This window comes from Carassius carassius, chromosome 25 (genome assembly GCF_963082965.1).
Source record: "Carassius carassius chromosome 25, fCarCar2.1, whole genome shotgun sequence".
In the NCBI taxonomy this organism is placed as follows: domain Eukaryota; kingdom Metazoa; phylum Chordata; class Actinopteri; order Cypriniformes; family Cyprinidae; genus Carassius; species Carassius carassius.
In genome coordinates, this window is record NC_081779.1 from 30,796,601 (window position 1) to 30,807,131 (window position 10,531).

Genomic DNA, 10,531 nt, shown 5'->3' on the forward strand with positions numbered 1-10,531 from the left:
ACCTTTCCATTTGACGATATGTGAGGCATAATTGTCCGACACCAAGAGTCCCAACCTCCCGTCAAATACTGTCAAAAAAAAAAATCCTATCCTCACATCTTTTCCCCCCGCCTGGAGAGGCTTACCTGTTCGATGTTCTGAGTTGATACCCCATCGGATGCAGCGAGAGCCTCCCAGCTCGGGTTTTCTTTTCCTCTCCCCGTCCGGCGAGGCTTACCCATCTGATGCGTGTGTTCCCATCAGATGTTGGCGAGAGTTCTCCCGGTAGGGTTCCATACTTGCTGGCCGAAAGTGAGTCTCATCCATCCGATGCCGTGAGTATTGACCTCCCGTCGGATGTCGCAAGAGTCTCCTTGTCGGTCAGCCCAAAAAACCTTTCATCTGCCAAACCGAGAGGACCAAGATGTCCGTCGTCCTGAGTCTTAATCTCCAGTCGGAGGCTTCATGGGCTCTCTCGGTCAGCCATCTGCCCTTCGCCCTCTGATTAGTAGGGGCTTATCAGCCAGTAGGGCCCGTACGCCGACACCGTGACCTATTCCGGTCGAGGCAACTCAGGCCCTCCCAGTCGGGCTATACTTCCATGCCGCTCCCCCTCATCGGCCGGTAGGACTCACCGTTCCAACGCTGTGAGCCCCCGTTGAGCATCAGCTCGAGCCCTACCGACCGGGCGCCTCTAACCACATAGTCCAGTACCTGAAGCCAAAATCGCTCCCATTGGAGTACGTAGGCTCTCCCGGCCCGCCAACGAGATGACTTCTCAAAATCAGCCCCTGCCAGTACTCATTGCTATTTTGGGGGGTGTTCTTAATCTGTCAGCTGTCCTCTTGACCATTTGCTTTTTGGGGGGTACTCTAGGTTCGGGCCATTCCCGAGTTCGGAGCCCTTCCCCGGACAGCACGCCAAATACGCATACCATACCTCAGCAAATTATATGCAAGTGTGAACTCATGAAATGATGTTCTCGTTAACAAAGTTCGGGAGGAGCACATCAGATACTTAGCCTAATCAACACAGGTGGACCACAATCTATTAATCAATCCCACAGTATAAATATCGCTGACTTACCTCTATCCATCGACGGTTAATCAGCATCCCTCCTCCACCCCATCTCCTCACTTCAAATTCACTTTATAATTAGACGGGGAAGGGGGGTACTCTAGGTTCGGGCCATTCCAGAGCTCGGAGCCCTTCCCCGGACAGCACGCCAAATACGCATACCACACCTCAGCTATTTATATGTAAGCATGAACTCATGAAATACTTAGGACACCATCAAATCTTGCTTTTAGATTTTAGCTTTGCTTCTGCTATTAGTCATGCCTGCTTTTAGGATGCTTTTAGTATGCTTTTAGCTTTGTTTCTTAGCTTTAGCTTTTAGCCATGCTTTTAGTCATCATTACATTACATTTACATTTATTCATTTAGCTGACGCTTTTATCCAAAGCGACTTACAATTGCTATATATGTCAGAGGTCGCACGCCTCTGGAGCAACTAGGGGTTAAGTGTCTTGCTCAGGGACACACTGGCGGTTCACAGTGGATTCGAACCCGGGTCTCCCACACCACAGGCATGCGTCTTATCCACTGCGCTAACACCACCCCTCATCACTGTTCTTTGAGCGCGGTTCCAGCGTGCTTCGGCCTGCACGCCTGCTGCTACTTAGGCACGATGAGAAGAAACACCACCTAGTCTCGTCAAACTTTACTTCTGTCCTTTTACTTTAGTTTTTTTTTTCTTTTCGAGAGTTTCGTGTTCTGAGTTAAGTTTTGTAACGCTGTGTCTCCGAGTCTGACCTTGAGTGCCTGTTCATCTTCAACCAGCCCACAACTCTGCATCGCCAGCCAACGCCCAACGACGGGCTTCCCAAGACGTCACTTCAGCGACTACTGAACTTCCAGCCAATCAGCAACATCGGGAAACCCCGTTTCAACGACAACAAAGTGAACCCCCTTTACACAGGAGACGCAAGTAGTACCTCCAGACTGATCTATACTGGTGTATCTAATATAATTTTAACCTCATTGAGGAACTCAATGCGAGGGTTAATTAAGTGATTGATAGCAGTTCATGTCTATGCAATTTCACGTATTGCTGTCAATGTCAATGTCAATGTCACCTTTATTTATATAGCGCTTTAAACAAAATACATTGCGTCAAAGCAACTGAACAACATTCATTAGGAAAACAGTGTCAATAATGCAAAAATGAGAGTTAAAGGCAGTTCATCATTGGATTCAGTTATGTCATCTCTGTTCAGTTAAATAGTGTCTGTGCATTTATTTGCAATCAAGTCAACGATATCGCTGTAGATGAAGTGTCCCCAACTAAGCAAGCCAGAGGCGACAGCGGCAAGGAACCGAAACTCCATCGGTGACAGAATGGAGAAAAAAACCTTGGGAGAAACCAGGCTCAGTTGGGGGGCCAGTTCTCCTCTGACCAGACGAAACCAGTAGTTCAATTCCAGGCTGCAGCAAAGTCAGATTGTGCAGAAGAATCATCTGTTTCCTGTGGTCTTGTCCTGGTGCTCCTCTGAGACAAGGTCTTTACAGGGGATCTGTATCTGGGGCTCTAGTTGTCCTGGTCTCCGCTGTCTTTCAGGGATGTAGAGGTCCTTTCTAGGTGCTGATCCACCATCTGGTCTGGATACGTACTGGATCCGGGTGACTGCAGTGACCCTCTGATCTGGACACAGACTGGATCTGGTGGCCACGGTGACCTCGGAACAAGAGAGAAACAGACAAATATTAGCGTAGATGCCATTCTTCTAATGATGTAGCAAGTACATAGGTTGTTATGGGAAGTGTTTCCGGTTCCGGTTTACCTAATTAATGCAGCCTAAAAATCCTTTAACGGATTTGGATAATAAAAGCATATTAGTATGTTATGTGTATGCCAGGTTAAAGAGATGGGTCTTTAATCTAGATTTAAACTGCAAGAGTGTGTCTGCCTCCCGAACAATGTTAGGTAGGTTATTCCAGAGTTTGGGCGCCAAATAGGAAAAGGATCTGCCGCCTGCAGCTGATTTTGATATTCTAGGTATTATCAAATTGCCTGAGTTTTGAGAACGTAGCGGACGTAGAGGATTATAATGTAAAAGGAGCTCATTCAAATACTGAGGTGCTAAACCATTCAGGGCTTTATAAGTAATAAGCAATATTTTAAAATCTATGCGATGCTTGATAGGGAGCCAGTGCAGTGTTGACAGGACCGGGCTAATATGGTCATACTTCCTGGTTCTAGTAAGAACTCTTGCTGCTGCATTTTGGACTAGCTGTAGTTTGTTTACTAAGCGTGCAGAACAACCACCCAATAAAGCATTACAATAATCTAACCTTGAGGTCATAAATGCATGGATTAACATTTCTGCATTTGACATTGAGAGCATAGGCCGTAATTTAGATATATTTTTGAGATGGAAAAATGCAGTTTTACAAATGCTAGAAACGTGGCTTTCTAAGGAAAGATTGCGATCAAGTAGCACACCTAGGTTCCTAACTGATGATGAAGAATTGACAGAGCAACCATCAAGTCTTAGACAGTGTTCCAGGTTATTACAAGCAGAGTTTTTAGGTCCTATAATTAACACCTGTTTTTTCAGAATTTAGCAGTAAGAAATTACTCGTCATCCAGTTTTTTATATCGACTATGCAATCCATTAGTTTTTCAAATTGGTGTGTTTCACCGGGCTGCGAAGAAATATAGAGCTGAGTATCATCAGCATAACAGTGAAAGCTAACACCATGTTTCCTGATGATATCTCCCAAGGGTAACATATAAAGCATGAAGAGTAGCGGCCCTAGTACTGAGCCTTGAGGTACTCCATACTGCACTTGTGATCGATAGGATACATCTTCATTCACTGCTACGAACTGATGGCGGTCATATAAGTACGATTTAAACCATGCTAATGCACTTCCACTGATGCCAACAAAGTATTCAAGTCTATGCAAAAGAATGTTGTGGTCAATTGTGTCAAACGCAGCACTAAGATCCAATAAAACTAATAGAGAGATACACCCACGATCAGATGATAAGAGCAGATCATTTGTAACTCTAAGAAGAGCAGTCTCAGTACTATGATACGGTCTAAATCCTGACTGGAAATCCTCACATATACCATTTTTCTCTAAGAAGGAATATAATTGTGTGGATACCACCTTTTCTAGTATCTTGGACAGAAAAGGGAGATTCGAGATTGGTCTATAATTAACTAGTTCTTTGGGGTCAAGTTGTGGTTTTTTGATGAGAGGCTTAATAACAGCCAGTTTGAAGGTTTTGGGGACATGTCCTAATGACAATGAGGAATTAATAATAGTCAGAAGAGGATCTATGACTTCTGGAAGCACCTCTTTCAGGAGCTTAGATGGTATAGGGTCTAATATACATGTTGTTGGTTTAGATGATTTAACAAGTTTATACAATTCTTCCTCTCCTATAGTAGAGAATGAGTGGAACTGTTCCTCAGGGGATCTATAGTGCACTGTCTGATGTGATACTGTAGCTGACGGCTGAATGGTTGCAATTTTATCTCTAATAGTATTGATTTTAGAAGTAAAGTAGTTCATAAAGTCATTACTGCTGTGGTGTTGGGAAATGTCAACACTTGTTGAGGCTTTATTTTTCGTTAATTTAGCCACTGTATTGAATAAATACCTGGGGTTATGTTTGTTTTCTTCTAAAAGAGAAGAAAAGTAATCGGATCTAGCAGTTTTTAATGCTTTTCTGTAGGATATGTTACTTTCCCGCCAAGCAATACGAAATACCTCTAGTTTTGTTTTCCTCCAGCTGCGCTCCATTTTTTGGGCTGCTCTCTTTAGGGTGCGAGTATGCTCATTATACCATGGTGTCAAACTGTTTTCCTTAACCTTCCTTAAGCGTAAAGGAGCAACTTTATTTAAAGTGCTAGAAAAGAGAGAGTCCATAGTTTCTGTTACATCATCAAGTTGTTCTGAGGTTTTGGATATGCTAAGGAATTTGGATACATCAGGAAGATAACTTAAAAAGCAGTCTTTTTTGTTAGAAGTGATGGTTCTTCCATACTTGTAACAAGAAGTAGAATTTACAATTTTGGCTATATGAATTTTGCAAAGAACTAAATAATGATCTGAGATATCATCACTTGGCTGAATGATTTCAACACCATCAACATCAATTCCATGTGACAGTATTAAATCTAGAGTATGATTTCGACAATGAGTAGGTCCTGAAACGTGTTGTCTAACACCAATAGAGTTCAGAATGTCTATAAATGCTGATCCCAATGCATCGTTTTCATTATCAACATGGATATTAAAATCACCAACTATTAAAACTTTATCTGCAGCCAGAACTAACTCGGATGTAAAATCACCAAACTCTTTAATAAAGTCTGTATGGTGCCCTGGTGGCCTGTATACAGTAGCCAGTACAAACATAACAGGGGATTTATCATTAACATTTGTTTCTTTGGATAATGTTATATGAAGTACCATTACTTCAAATGAGTTATACTTGAAGCCTGCCCTCTGAGAAATCCTGAAAACGTTGTTATAAATTGAAGCAACACCTCCACCTTTGCCTTTTAGACGTGGCTCATGTTTATAACAGTAATCTTGGGGGGTGGACTCATTTAAAATAATGTAATCATCAGGTTTTAGCCAGGTTTCTGTCAAACAGAGTACATCTATATTATGATCAGTGATCATATTATTTACAAAAAGTGTTTTCGTAGAAAGGGATCTGATATTCAATAAGCCAAGCTTTATCATTTGTTTATCCATATTGCTTCTGTTTTTTATTTGTTGAACCTCAATTAAATTGTTAATCTTAACTTGGTTTGGACGTTTTTTGTATTTTCTAGTTCGGGGAACAGACACAGTCTCTATAGTGTGATATCTAGGTGAAAAAGTCTCTATGTGCTGAGAATTAACTGACCTCTGTGACGGGAGGCAGCTAGCAGACGGTCGGTTTAGCCAGTCTGTCTGCTTCCTGACCTGGGCCCCAGTTAGTCAAGTATAAACACTAAGACTATTTGCCATATTTCTAGAGAGAAGAGTGGCGCCACCCCAGGAGGGATGAAGACCATCTCTTTTAAACAGGTCAGGTCTGCCCCAAAAGCTCGTCCAATTGTCTATGAAACCTATGTTATTCTGTGGGCACCACTTAGACATCCAGCCATTGAGTGATGACAATCTGCTATGCATCTCATCACCACGGTAAGCAGGGAGGGGACGAGAGCATATTACAGTGTCTGACATCATGCTTGCAAGTTCACACACCTCTTTAATGTTATTTTTAGTGATCTCCGACTGGCGAAGTCGAACATCATTAGCGCCGGCATGAATAACAATCTTACTGTATTTACGTTTAGAATTAGCCAGCACTTGTAAATTTGCCAAGATGTCAGGCACTCTGGCTCCCGGTAAACATTTGACTATGGTGGCTGGTGTCTCTATATTCACGTTCCGTACAATAGAATCACCAATAACTAGAGCACTTTCATCAGGTTTCTCAGTGGGTGCATCACTGAGTGGGGAGAACCTGTTTAATGTTTTGATCGGAACAGAAGAGCGGTGTTTTGACCCACGCCTACGCTGCCTCACCGTCACCCAGTTGCCCTGCTGCTGGGGCTCTGTTTCCGGAACCGAACAATGTACAGGAATCCCTGAGCTAGATGCATCCAAAGCCGTATCTAGAGCCCTAACATTCTTACTGTCCTCAATTAAAGTTTGGATGCGTGTCTCTAATTCTGAAATCTTCTCTGTCAGCCTAACTATTTCCCTGCATTTATCACATGTGAATCCCTCATCAGCGACAGAGATAGATAAACTGTACATGTGGCAAGAGGTGCAAGAAACAATGATAGGAGAAGCCATTACTCACCGTGTTTGATGAAAATTCTTACTGCGGTTGTTTGATGAACTTGTGAAAAACTGGAGCGAGGGAGAGGAGAAAAGAAAACAGCGATAGGTTCGAATGAAAACGCTAATGACAAGCTAACGAGTGCTAACCAATCTTGGATTGAAATTTCTTGGATTTGATTGAAGTGTCAACTTGGGATTCCACATTTTCATTCTCTTAAACTCATTCTTCCCTAACTTTCTATCTTCCTGCAACTTGTATGAATGTGTGAGTGCGATCAGCCGTCAAAGAGTGATTCTGTTCAAATTCCCTTTAAAATCTTAAATGATTCCCTTTGAGCTAAATTGACCTGTTTCCCTTACAGATTAGCGTGGTTGATCTTTAAATAGCCCTCTCTTTGCTGCTCCCCTCGCTTACGGCCATGCCAAACTGGCTATGCCAGATCTTGTCTGATCTGATCTGAGGATAATGAAATTTTAAACAAAGTGTTCCTGTGGCTCAGTGGTAGAGCATTGCGTTAGCAGTGCAAAAGGTTGTGGGTTCAATTCCCAGGGAACGCATGTTGGATATATATATATATATATATACACACTGCACTGATTCTTGTGTTATTACGGTGTAAAATGAATGCTGAATGAATGAGTTATATGATGCTAGCTAAGTACAGTCATGGCCAAAAGTTTTTTTTAGTTTTCAAAAAGTTTGCTGCTAAACTGCTTTTAGATCTTTGTTTCAGTTGTTTCTGTGATGTACTGAAATATAATTACAAGCACTTCATACGTTTCAAAAGCTTTTATCGACAATTACATGACATTTATGCAAAGAGTCAGTATGTGTAGTGTTGGCCCTTCTTTTTCAGGACCTCTGCAATTCGACTTGGCATGCTCTCAATCAACTTCTGGTCCAAATCCTGACTGATAGCAACCCATTCTTTCATAATCCCTTCTTGGAGTTTGTCAGAATTAGCGGGATTTTGTTTGTCCACCCGCCTCTTGAGAAGAATTGTGAGTGAGCCCACTCCCTTGGATGAGAAGCAACCCCACACATTGAATGGTGTCAGGATGCTTTACTGTTGGCATGACACACGACTGATGTTAGCGCTCACCTTTTCTTCTCTGGACAAGCCTTTTCTCCAGATGCTCCAAACAATCGGAAAGGGGGTTCATCGGAGAATATGACTTTGCCCCAGTCCTCAGCAGTCCATTCACTATGCTTTCTGCAGAAGGTCAATCTGTCCCTGATGTTTTTTTTGGAGATAAGTGGCTTCTTTGCTGCCCTTCTTGACACCAGGCCATCTTCCAGAAGTCTTGTCCTCACTATGCGTGCAGATGCGCTCACACCTGCCTGCTGCCATTCCTGAGCAAGCTCTGCACTGGTGGCACTCCGATCCCGCAGCTGAATCCTCTTTAGGAGACGATCCTGGCGCTTGCTGGACTTTCTTGGACACCCTGAAGCCTTCTTTACAAGAATTGAACCTCTTGAAGTTCTTGATGATCCAATAAATTGTTGATTTAGGTGCAATCTTAGTAGCCACAATATCTTTGCCTGTGAAGCCATTTTTATGCAACGCAATGATGGCTGCACGCGTTTCTTTGCAGGTCACCATGGTTAACAATGGAAGAACAATGATTTCAAGCATCACCCTCCTTTTAACATGTCAGGTCTGCCATTCTAACCCAATCTGCCTGACATAATGATCTCCAGCCTTGTGCTTGTCAACATTCTCACCTGGGTTAACAAGACGTTTACTGAAATGATCTCAGCAGGTCCTTTAATGACAGCAATAAAAATGCAGTGGAAAGGTTTTTTTGGGATTAAGTTAATTTTCATGGCAAAGAAGGACTATGCAATTCATCTGATCACTCTTCATAACATTCTGGAGTATATGCAAATTGCTATTATAAAAACTTAAGCAGCACCTTTTCCAATTTCCAATATTTATGTAATTCTCAAAACTTTTGGCCACGACTGTAATAACGTGCCTATGTGAAGTTAAAAACACATACTATGTATATACATACATGTGTAGATAGATTATATGCATATTATATTATTATAATATAGATTAATATATAATTATATTACGACATAAAGTGAATGCTGAAAGAAAAAAAATTATACCCCTCCACACACATAACACTCATCTCACCCTCTCACGCATATGTACTTATCTGCCACCCCTCCTCCAGACACACACAAAAAACATTACTAACATATGACATCTTTAATGATATACACTGATTAAATAACCAATTTTGAACAATTATTGACCAATATCAAATCTTCATTTTATATGCCAAATTATAGAAAAAGTAGTTTTAAATCAGCTGAAAAATTACTTAAAATAAAATGGATACCAGGACTATTTTCAATATGGTTTCCGACCACATCACAGCACACAGCACTCATTACTAAAATAAATTATATTCCCTTAAATTCTGACTCTGGCAAAATCAGCTTCGTTCACATGCTCTGGACTGGAGTAATGATGCAGAAAATTTAGCTTTGATAACAGGAATAAATTATACTTTAAAATACATTAAAAAAGAAAACAGTTATTTTAAATAGTAAAAATAGTTCACAATATTACTGTTTTTGCTGTATTTTGGATCAAATAAATGCAGGATTGGTGAGCAGAAGAGACTTCTTAAAAAAAAAAATCAAAAGGTTTTCAAAAGTATTTTGACTGGTAGTGTATTTTTGGTCAAATTTTACATTTAATTATTTATGTTATATAATAAATATAAAAATACAGAATGAAACAATGGATGTATTTTTTATTCATCTTTAAATGTATATGGAGGACTTGGGCACATTTCATATCAAGTTGTGGTGAACAAGGCCTGAAGGTTAATTTAATGTTACTTATACATGTAAATGTTAGGGCTGCTCCGATCACGATCGGCCGATCATTATGCGCATCTCGTCAGTAAAGCCGGTTCTCTAATCAGCGGTAAATTCCCTCAGGTGCGTGATTTCCAGGCGGGGAAGGAAGTCAACCGGAAGTTGAAGCCGGCCGCGTGCCGCCATCTTGTAGCAGAACTTCACTTGCGTTAGCATCCCATTGACTCCCATTCATTTTGGCGTCACTTTGACAGCGAATAACTTTACATCTGAGTCATTTAAAGACTGCATTTGTCCATTATTTATTTCTAAAGATACACGACAATGTATAAAGGGCTCCATTACCTTCTATGTTACATTATGGCCCTGTAGAAACAGTTTTTCTAAAAATTGGCTAACGATTGCGTCATAACCACTCGACTCTCTGTCGCACAGTGGAGAAATTACCGTACAGACAGGAGGAGAAGCTCGCAGGTAATCGGGGAGACGTCAAGAGAGAACCCCATAGATACAAGCCCTGGCGTTACATTTTAAAATACTATACAAAATAATTAATCAGAATACTTACTGTGTTTCCTGATAATATTTCCCAAACATGTACTCCATACTGCACTTGTGATCAATATGATACCTCTTCAGTGACTGCTACAAATTGATGGCGGTCATATAAGTATGATATGAACCATGCTAATGCACTTCCATTAATGCCAGCAAAGTTTTTTAGTCTATTTAAAAGAATGTTGTGGTCAATAGTGTCAGACCCAGCGCTAAGATCCAATAGCACTAATAGAGAGATACAACCACGATCAGATGAAAAGAGCAGGTAATTTGTAACTTTAAGGAGAG